Raw genomic sequence first — 10,395 nt, 5'->3', positions numbered from 1 at the left:
GATTAACCACAAGTTTATGAAACTTTAGTCTCCCAAACAGAAAGAGAAATGAGTAGGAATGTAACATAAGTGTTGAAATCAAGGGATTGCACTGGATCCAGACAGAAAACTGAGTATTTTATGAAATTATTTTATGAAAGCAGATAGTATAAGAACACACACATACACACACACTGCAGATCAATCCACAATAAGGCAAGAAGAAGAAATGTAGACAATTTGACAAATTCTAGAAAGTAAAAACAAATCTTTAGGGAGAACCATAGCCCCAGACACATGCTAGAGATAAATACTGCAAGGAAAAAGCTGAGATGTGGAAGACAATTTGTAAAGTTCAAGAGATTGAAAAAGAATTCCAGAAATTCCATTCCTCCAGAGAAAATGGAGGAAAAAAAGAAATAATAAAGACAGCTATGCGTTATTTCAAAATCAGATATAAGACAAAATGATGCAGGAAAGTTGAAAAAAAGGAGTATCAAGTACTAATAAAAAGGGTAGCAAAAAAAAAAAAAAAGGTAGTAAGATTAAGATCAAACAGAATTCAAGCAACGTATTGAAGGGGAAAACATTTTATGCTGTTCTAATGGTACAATCCATCAAGACTATATATCAGTCATAGAACTAACATCACAACTTTAACATATATTAAGTAAAAACTGTTACAAAGAAAAATGGACATATTCAAAATATTTATGGAAGACATCAACAAAACTCTCTCTAAAATCAATAGGTCTGCCAGACAATAAATACAAAAGTTTATCAGCGTTGGTTGAAAATCACCTGCGGCCCTGCCCGTGGCGCCCAGAGCCCCCGGGGCCTCAGCTCACGGCCCCCCGGTGCGTGTGGGGAGGTGAAACCCGCCCCGACAGCGCCCGCCGCCCGGCCGCAGGTGCTCTGGCCCCTGATCCCTAACCTCGGACTCCCGAGCCCGTGGCGGGAGGGGCCCCTGCCCCGCACGCCCCCTGGAGCAGTTGGCCGGAGTGCGCGGGTGGGTGCGCGCGGCTGGCCCTCCCCTGCCTGGAGCCGGCCGCGGCCTCCTGCCGCCCCCAGCTCCCCCAGACGGGTTCCCGCGGGCCAGCGGCCCAGGTCCCACACCACACAGCTTCCACGGTAGCAGGTACCTTTGGGCTTGAGGGGACTTGGGCGGGGCCGCCGAGCCACCGCAGGTGGGAAGGTGAAGCAGGGCGGCCTCCAGGAGGAGCCCCGAGGTTCAACCTCAGTTACCGACCCCGACGGGTAAGGATCTGCGACTTCCTCGGGCAACTCTGCCACCCTGAACTCTCGCTCAGAAAAATCCCTCCCGACTTTATTCGCGAAATAAAATTCCTTTCCTTTGTTTACTGGGCTTGCTTAAGGTTTTGCCATAGCTTGCATGTCCTGAATTGCAATTGTGTTATTCCCAAATAAACCTATTTTTGCCAGTGGAAAAAAAAAAAGATATAAAAGTTTAAATAATCCAATAAACAAGCTCAATCTAAAACACACATTCATATACAGAATTTGGTACCTAAAATACTGTGGACAAACCTTTTCAGACACTTAAAACACACACACAAAAATTTTTCAACACAGACCAAGAAGTAAAAGCACACAAATGACGTTCCTAGCCCACATTTAAAATGAAAATTAATCACCAACAGCAAAATAAAAACACCCCTCCCCACCTTCAAACCTATCTGTTCAGAAGTTTTTAAAAGTCCTCTGGGAGAAAATTTTAAAAACACCCAGCTTAAGCATCACAACTAAAATTATAAGCTGTTTAGAATGGAATGATAAGGGGAGCACTACAAAAAACAAAACAAAACAAAAATCCCTTGGAATATAATCAAGCAGTACTTAAAAATGTCTACACTAGAAAACAAAAAAACTAAAGGTAAACGAAGAAAGTATAAAAACCAAGAGATGAAAAGAATAAATTCAAGTATAGTTGAAAGAAATGAAGATCATTGTAGAAATTACAAAGGTAACAAGCAACAACAAAAAATGCTCCATCAGCAAAACTGAAAGCTGGTTCTTAGAAAATTTCAAAGAAATCCAGTGACAGAGGAAAAATAAGAGATGCCAAAGATTATTGAGTCAATAAAACAAATACATAGAGCTGCTGCCAAGTTTATAAAATAAAGTAGCCTGTGTAAAACTTCTACCAATAAATTTTAAAATCCAGACATTCACAATTTCCAAAGAAAATATGTTACTACAACTTCACTTCAGGAACAAGTGAAAAACTTGTATTAAATATTGTATTAAATAACCATAAAAAAATAAAAAATAAATAAATAACCATAAAGAGGCTAAAAAGATAGTAAGAGTTTCATCTCCTAAAAGAGCTTTGTTTTGGACTAGGCCCTAAAGGGCTCAGGGTAAAGGAGTAAAGGTAGATTAAACTAGTGTTCTTATCCACCGGCAACAAACTGTTAGAAAAAGCAATTTCAAGGAAAGATACAATTTGTGTGCCTATTAAGTACAACTTTACTGACAGATAGAAAAGATAGATAGACATCAATCACCTGACTGTATTTATGGATGGGAAGATTCAGTACCAAAATGATGGTCATTCTCTCCAAAAACATTTTTGTAATTCAATGCAACTTGAATAAAAATCCTAATGACTTTTCCCAGAATTTACCAACCTGATTTTAAAATTCATGTGGACATGTGAGAAGACAAAAGCCAAGAGAATTTTAAAGAGTATTAATAAGAGAGATGCCTTAGTAATATGGAAATATACTGGTTATTGGAGTACATTCATAAACTAATGGGACAAAAAAGGTAGCCTAAAAACATAAATATTTTAAAGATAAATACAGTTTTTAATACACTGTCACTATATAAAGGCACTTGGTATGTGACAGGGCATTTCAGTAAAAGGAGAAAGAATCAACTCTTTAGTAATAGTGCTGAGGTGAATGGCTATGCATTTGTAAAAAAAAAAAAAAAAACCCCTCACAGCATACACAAAGTTAATTTCAAGTGGATACAAGTCTAAAAATGAAAAACAAAAGCTCTTATGCATCTCTGCTGGGAATACAAAGTAATACAGCTACTTTGGAACATAATTTGACAATATCTAAAAATAGCGTATCTGTATTCATTGAATTCAGCATTTCTATGCAGAATGGTTGTTTTTATGAGACAGGGAAGATGTTTGTTCACTTTGGCACTGGTTTGTAATAGTGAAAGTGCAAAATATTTGATTATCAACAAGATAAATAACTGTGTTTTATAATGATTTTTTTTATAATGGATTAACTGTGGTAATTCAAATAATAGAATGCTTTACAAAAGCAATTAAGAGGAATTAACTACAGGATTTAATCAAATCTTAGATGACATCAATTTTAAGGTACATCATTATTTTGTCATTAAGAAATGCTGCCAATTTTAAGACATTACTGATTTAAGAAGCATACAATTTCAGAGATTATATTGTGAAAAAATGGAAAGATCAACAGGTATCGATGTGGCTATATACTGGGTGAAAAATAGGTTTCAAAATTATAGATATGATGGACTTCTTTCCTCGAATATTTAAAAATACATGAAATAGTCTTGTGTATTTTTAAAATATATATATATATGCATAAAATGAGGATGAAAACATTGATGGGAAAGATACACACTAATATCAAGATAGTTACCTCTTCGTAAAAAAGAAGGTTATAAGCTTTAGCCATACCTTTTAATATCTTATTTCTTATTAAATAAAAGCAAAAGAAGGATGTAGCTTTTGCATAGCACATATACCAAAAGTGAGCATATCCTCCCATGAAGGGACATATGTAAATTCAATCACTTCACAGCATCTGTGACATAATTATGGAATGTTTATTCTTAAAATACAAAAAAGAAACATTGTGACATCAATTGGTAAACATCCCTGAGAGATTTTGCTGCTCACTCACAGGGAGAGAAGAGAGAGAACATGTGTATGTATTGGGGGAGGAAGGAGAGTTTAAACTGAAAAAAATAAAGTGTTCACATCTTTTAAACTTGGAGAATGAGATCATGAGGGTCTACTGTATTATTTCCTGGATGTCTGAAATAGTTTTAACTTGGAAACTTTTAAAAATAAAGCTTAAAAAGGCACCATGTACACTTTAAATGTAAGCTCTATCAAAAATAACTCTACATTATATAAATTGTTTCATAGAAAAATACAGTCAGCTTTTCTAATTCTAGAAGGCTAACAAAACCCCTTATCCAATACTCAAATAAGGATAACATAGAAAAGGAAATTATACACCAACTTTGCTGCTCAACATGTACATAAGGATATTAAGTAAAATGTTAGCACACTTGTAGCACGACCAAGCCAAGCTGGTTAATCCTACCAAAGCAAGGATGATTGTATACATAATTTATTACATTAATAATTATATTTTTAAAAAACAAACTGTTATGCAAACATGGAATTGAACACACACTCCAAATTTTATTTTTTAATAACCCCAATTAAACAGAAATAGAAACTTTCTTAAACTGGAAAAAGGCAGGATGCTTTCTATTTAACAATGCTCTAGAGGTGCCAATCAACACAATTAGACCAGAAAAACATGATATGTAAGTATTAGAACGATTTGAAATAATACTGACAAAACTACTTGGAGCGAGTGTTATCTACTAAATCCAAGAGAATTAACTGCAAATTGTTAAAACCAATAGAACTTCAGCAAAGTGGCTGAAAGCAACACAGCAAGCATAACCAGTTAGAAAATAAAACAACAATGTTTGAATGATATTAAAGTTTGAATTTTTTTTAAAAGATGCAAAGCGGATTCTTATGAAGAAAATAATAAAATTGTATTGAAGGGATGGCTGTTTAAAACCTATCTCAGTGGGCAGCCTCAGTATTATTGTAAAGATGTTGGTATTTTGAGTAAGAGAAAACAAGAACAGCCAGGAATAATAAGGTATGTTAGAAAGAAAACGGGAAATTTTCAGACCAAATATAAAAACATGTTACACAGGTAAAGTAATTACATAGATGTTAGCTAAAGGCATGGACAAAGAGACCCAGGTAGATAAAGAGACTTGGTTCATGCTACTTGTGGCATCCCAAACGAGGAGAGAGGAGAAACTATACAATAAATTAAGAAAAGTAACTATGGGGGATCCCTGGGTGGCTCAGCGGTTTAGTGCCTGCCTTTGGCCCAGGGTGTGATCCTGGAGTCCCAGGGATTGAGTCCCACCATCAGGCTCCCTGCATGGAGCCTGCTTCTCCCTCTGCCTGTGTCTCTGTCTCTGCCTCTCTCTCTCTGTGTCTCTCATGAATAAATAAATAAAATCTAAAAAAAAAAAAACAAAAAAAACAAACCTATGCACTGAAGAAAAAATTAAGTCACACCATAATCATACACATTATACAAAAATAGTCCCCAGATGGATTAAATGATGTAAAAAAAAAAACCAACAACTATATATTAGAAGAAAACAGGGAAATATTTTCAAAATCTTGTAGTAAGTACAAAACCCATAATGAAAAATACCCACAGATTTGAGCTTACAAAGGGGAAACACTTCTATTACAGGACAGAAAATACCATTTTAAAAAGCTTAAAGTGACCCACTAAAGGTATCCTCCACATATTTAATAAGAGAATAATGTGAGAATAAGAAAGATGGTAAGCCCACTTTTAGCACACACAGCAGTCCCTGTGTATCCACAATGGGGTACATCTAAGCCCCCCCAGAGGATGCCTGATGTGGATAGGATGGAACCCTAGATATACACTATGCTTTCCCCCTAATGCATACATACCTATGGTATAATTTAATTTACAGATTAAGCATTTTAAGAGATTAACAACTACTAATGAACAATTGTAACAATGTATTGTAATAAAAATCATGTGAATGTGGTCTCTCTCAAAATATTGAACTGGATTCACTCTTCTTGTTAGGATGATGTGAGATGATAAAATGCCTATTTGATGAGATGAAGTGATGTGAATGAGGCAGACACTGTGACAACACAAGGCTACTACTGAGTGTCTGACAGTATGAAGATCACCTGTTCCTAGACTGCGGTTGACCGTGGGTAGCTGAAACTGCAGAAAGTGAAACCCAGATAAGAGGGGACTACTGTCTGTGAACCCAAAACAACAGTACCTTTTTGTCCATTACCCATCCCTATCTCCCTTTTACCTAGAGATCACGATGAAAAAAAAAGCTAAATAGGAAAATGGGTAAAGAATGTGAACAATTCATAGAACAGAAATAATCAAAATGAAAACTTTTGCAACAATGTGGTTTCATTTGTAATTGGAGAAACGAAAATGAAAACAAAATAATTATGTAACCACTGGACTGACAAAACTTAAAAAGCATTAATTGCACACATTAATTGCTGAAAAGCACACTTTTCAGAAAGCAATTGAGCAGAATTAATCATTTAAAGGAGCATCACAATTCTCTACATAGGAACTTATTTCTTACAGGAAACTTGGAACCTTAGCACAAAGACATATACAGAGATGATCATTTACTGCATTGTTTCTAACAGTGAAAAATGCAAATAACCGAAATGCTCAACAGAATACTAATTAAATCATGGCACACCCATATAATGGGTATTACCCAGTTGTCAAAAGGGTGGGATAAACCCTTACGTGTGGATAGCCTTATGAGAATGTTAAATAGAAGGTTGTAGAAAGGTATAGTATGATCCCACTTACATAAAAAGATAATAGGTATATATGAGTCAAAGTGCAACAGACTGAAATCTTGATTTAGTGAACTAAAGAGTGATTTCCGTATTTTGCTCTCAATGTCTGTGTTGTTTCTACCTCCTTTCTATAGGAAAGTATTTAGGACGTCCCTGTGTACATTTTTAAATGGATAAAGACATTTAACTGTTAATTAAAGTGAATGTTCTCTGCCTATTTGAATAATGGAACTATAGAACTCAGTTCTAACAATTTCCCATTATGAACGGTTTGAGTCTTGCAGACAAGGTAATTGCCTCTTTAGAGCAAACTAGTAAGCTTATCTTCTTATATTACAATGAACTGGACACTGTTTATAGTTCCTTAACTGTATGTATTATATACTCTTTGAAAGCTGTCATGTTAAATGTCTTCATAGTTTCATATTTTTATTCTTTTAGAATAAAAGTCATCAGTAGCTCTAAAGTCATCAGTAGCTCCCTCCGTTGGCTTTAGAATTCAAAGCCCTACCCAATGTTTCTCATACTACTTGTCCAAAGTATCTCCTCACTACCCAACCACAACTCAAAGTTCTCCATCTCAGCCAAATGGGTCTCTGGGTTCCCAAATGAACAGATCTACTATGCACCCAACCCCCATTCACACATCTGTAAGGTGTTAGAAATATGACTAGCTCTCCAGGAATTTTTCACCCAAGATTTTATACAAAACTATAGGCATCCACGAACTATAATGCAGATTATATACTGAACCCAGTTAAACACATTAGCTGTAATGTGAATGTAAATTGTGGGGCTACCTGGGTGGCTCAGTTGGTTAAGCCTCTTGATTTTGGCTCAGGTCATGATCTCAGGGTTGTGAGATTGAGCCCCACGTTGGGCTCTGTGCTGGGCATGGAGCCTGCTTAAGATTCTCTGCTCCTCCCTCCACCTCTACTCACACTCGCTCTCAAATGCATTTTATACGCTTTCAATAAATAGCCATTTTGGTTTAAATAAGTTATTTGAATTCTACTCCAAATAAATAGTGTAAGAGTTAAGACCATCAACTCTGAATAGTTCTACTCTGTGACCTATGGACAAGTCTAGGTTTCTTTACTTGTAAAATGTTGATAATACATGTTTCTCCTAATGGGAGACAATGTAGGCAAACAGGTAGCAGAATATCCAGTAAAACATGGCCAATATTACATTCATCTTCTTGACTAGGAAACCCCAATCGAATTGAAGAATTGTGTTATCACTACTTTAAAATTTATTAATATTTATTCAATGTTGATTTGATGATTAATATTTGAGGTAGTATAGAAAGAGCATGGCTTTAGAGTGAAACAGATGTGATACAATCTTTAGTCACTGCTTTGGAGAGGAGAAATCTTGGGTAAACTATAATCTCTGATTTTCCTCACATGTTAAAGGAATACATACCATCAACTAACACATAGAGCTATGGTGAGGACTATGTGAGATGATAATCTGTGAAAAGATTTTAATAAGGTATCCGGCACAATAAATTATCAGGTTCTTTGATCTTAAATTTTGTTGTAATTTATCTGAATTTTACTAATGTAAAGTTAATATTCAGCAAACATTTTTTGAGACTTACTCTGTGCACTAGGAACTGTGCTGAGTACTAGACACTAACTAGTTAACAAAAACATACATCATCACTGTCTTCAAATAGTTGAGCATTCTGGAGGCAGTAGAACAGGTATTAACCAAATAATACAAATGCCAACTGTGTAAGTGCTATGGAGAGGTAAGCTAAGGGGGACACATAACAGTGAGGTTTGCCCTGATCATGGAAATCGAGAAAAGTTGCCTTAGGGAAAATTCTCACTTGTAGTGTGAGTAGGAAACATAGCAGAAGGAAGAGTACTCTGGGCAGAGATAATACATATGCTTAATCTTTTGAATGTTTATAGAGCTTTATATGCACCAATAGCTTGTACCTCTGGCAACTAAGTGCAAGAGACTGAATGAATAGTGTAGCTGGCATAGATGATAAAGAGTGGCTAGAGAGGAGTAACCAAAGATGCAGATGTGGGGTATATTATCCTAAAGGCAATGGCAAATTGTTAAAGGGTTGTAGGGTTTATATTATTATTGTTGCTCTTGTTACAGGGTAGATGGGATCATTGTATTTCACTAATCTGGCTGCACTGTGAAAATGAATTTTGAGGTCAGGCAAGAGTAAGTATATCAGTTTGAAGGCAAAGAAATGATTAAGAACTTAAAAGAGATTATATTGGTTAAAAATAATGCGGGGCATCTCAGTGGCTCAGTCATCTGAATGCTGAGTCTTGATTTTGGCTCAGGTCATGATCTCAGGGTTCTGAGATGGAGCCCCACATTGGGCACTACCGCATTGGGCATGGAGCCTGCTTAAGATTCTCTCTCTAGCCTTCTGCCTCTCCCTGCCTCACTCCCTCTCTCAAAAAGAAACCCCAAAAAATTCTAGGGACAATCAGGAGAAAAATTCAATAGGACTAGATGAAGAGTAAGGAGAAGAAAAGTCAGGGGCAATTTTTACATTTCTGATTAGTTGAATGCTAGTTCTATTTTCAGGTATACAAAGATGACCAGATTTGGGAAGGAAAGGTTATGTATTCAGTTTTTTGCACATGTTAGGTTGAAAGAACAGTTGACCCTTGAACAACAAAGGTTTCAACTGTATAGGTCCATTTATACATGGATTTTCCCCCTATACATTCAGTACAATAAATGTATTTCTTCTTCTTTATGACTTGCTTAATAATATTTTTTTTCTATTTACTATATTGTAAGAATACAGTGTTGACTATAATCAGTAAGGCTTTCAGTCAACAATAGGCTGCCAATAGTTAAATTTGGGGGAACTAAAAAGTCATATGCAAGTTTTCAACTTTCATGGGGGGAGGTGTCGTCAGTGCCTCTAACCTCGCATTGTTCATGGATCAACTGCATTTTTTTTTTAAATTAACAATAACAGCAACATAAAGCACACATCTTGCCACTCTTTTACTCAAAGTCCTATAATGGATTCCCATCAAACTCTAAACACAAATCGTGAGAGACATACAGTTATGATCTGGCTCTTAGCAACCTCTTGACTTTCCCTCCTACACCATTATCCCATGGCCACTTTCACTTAAAAAACATGGCCTTCTTGAAATTACTGATACACTCAACATTCATTCTTCCCTAAGAACTTTTGCACTTACTCTTTCTTCAGCTTGTCATACTTTTCTCCCCAGGTGTTCACAGTGCTTTATCTCTCACTTAATGGAAGTCCATGCTCAGATGTCATCTTTTCAAAGAGTCTTCTTTGACTATCCTATATAAAACGGCCTTCCTGCTGAGAGGTTGGGATGGAATGGCAGAATGTAATCTCCTGTAGTTTTGGTGTACTAAAGAAAAAGGCCTGTCATACATAATACAAGTCTTACTCTCAAGATTTTAGAAACAAGTGGACTGAATCTAATTAAAGCTGTACCCCAAGATCAACTCCGTGGACTGAGGTGATCAATCCCTTTAATGCCTAACAGAAAATAAGGTAAATCTTTTCCTGGGCAGGAGGGGGTAGGGTGGGGGAAGCATATCAACTTCAATCTATCAGTTCTTTTAGACACACTGTCCTGCATAAAAGAAAAAAATTACAAGCCCTAGATACAGGAAAAAAGAAATACGAGCAAGAAGAATGTGACTAATCAAGAAAGAAAAATCAGGTAATAGATTAAGATCCATGATGA

General features: G+C 36.2%; 1 non-coding gene across 1 annotated transcript; it reads left to right on the top strand.

Annotated features, from left to right (window-relative positions):
• Positions 1-764: 764 nt before the first annotated feature.
• LOC121498387 lies at positions 765-871 on the top strand. Its single transcript, XR_005989765.1, has one exon. It is a non-coding gene; the product is annotated as a small nucleolar RNA ACA64 (small nucleolar RNA).
• Positions 872-10,395: the final 9,524 nt, after the last annotated feature.

This window comes from Vulpes lagopus, chromosome 8, assembly GCF_018345385.1.
Source record: "Vulpes lagopus strain Blue_001 chromosome 8, ASM1834538v1, whole genome shotgun sequence".
NCBI classification, from domain to species: domain Eukaryota; kingdom Metazoa; phylum Chordata; class Mammalia; order Carnivora; family Canidae; genus Vulpes; species Vulpes lagopus.
This window is presented reverse-complemented; position numbering and strand designations above follow the sequence as displayed.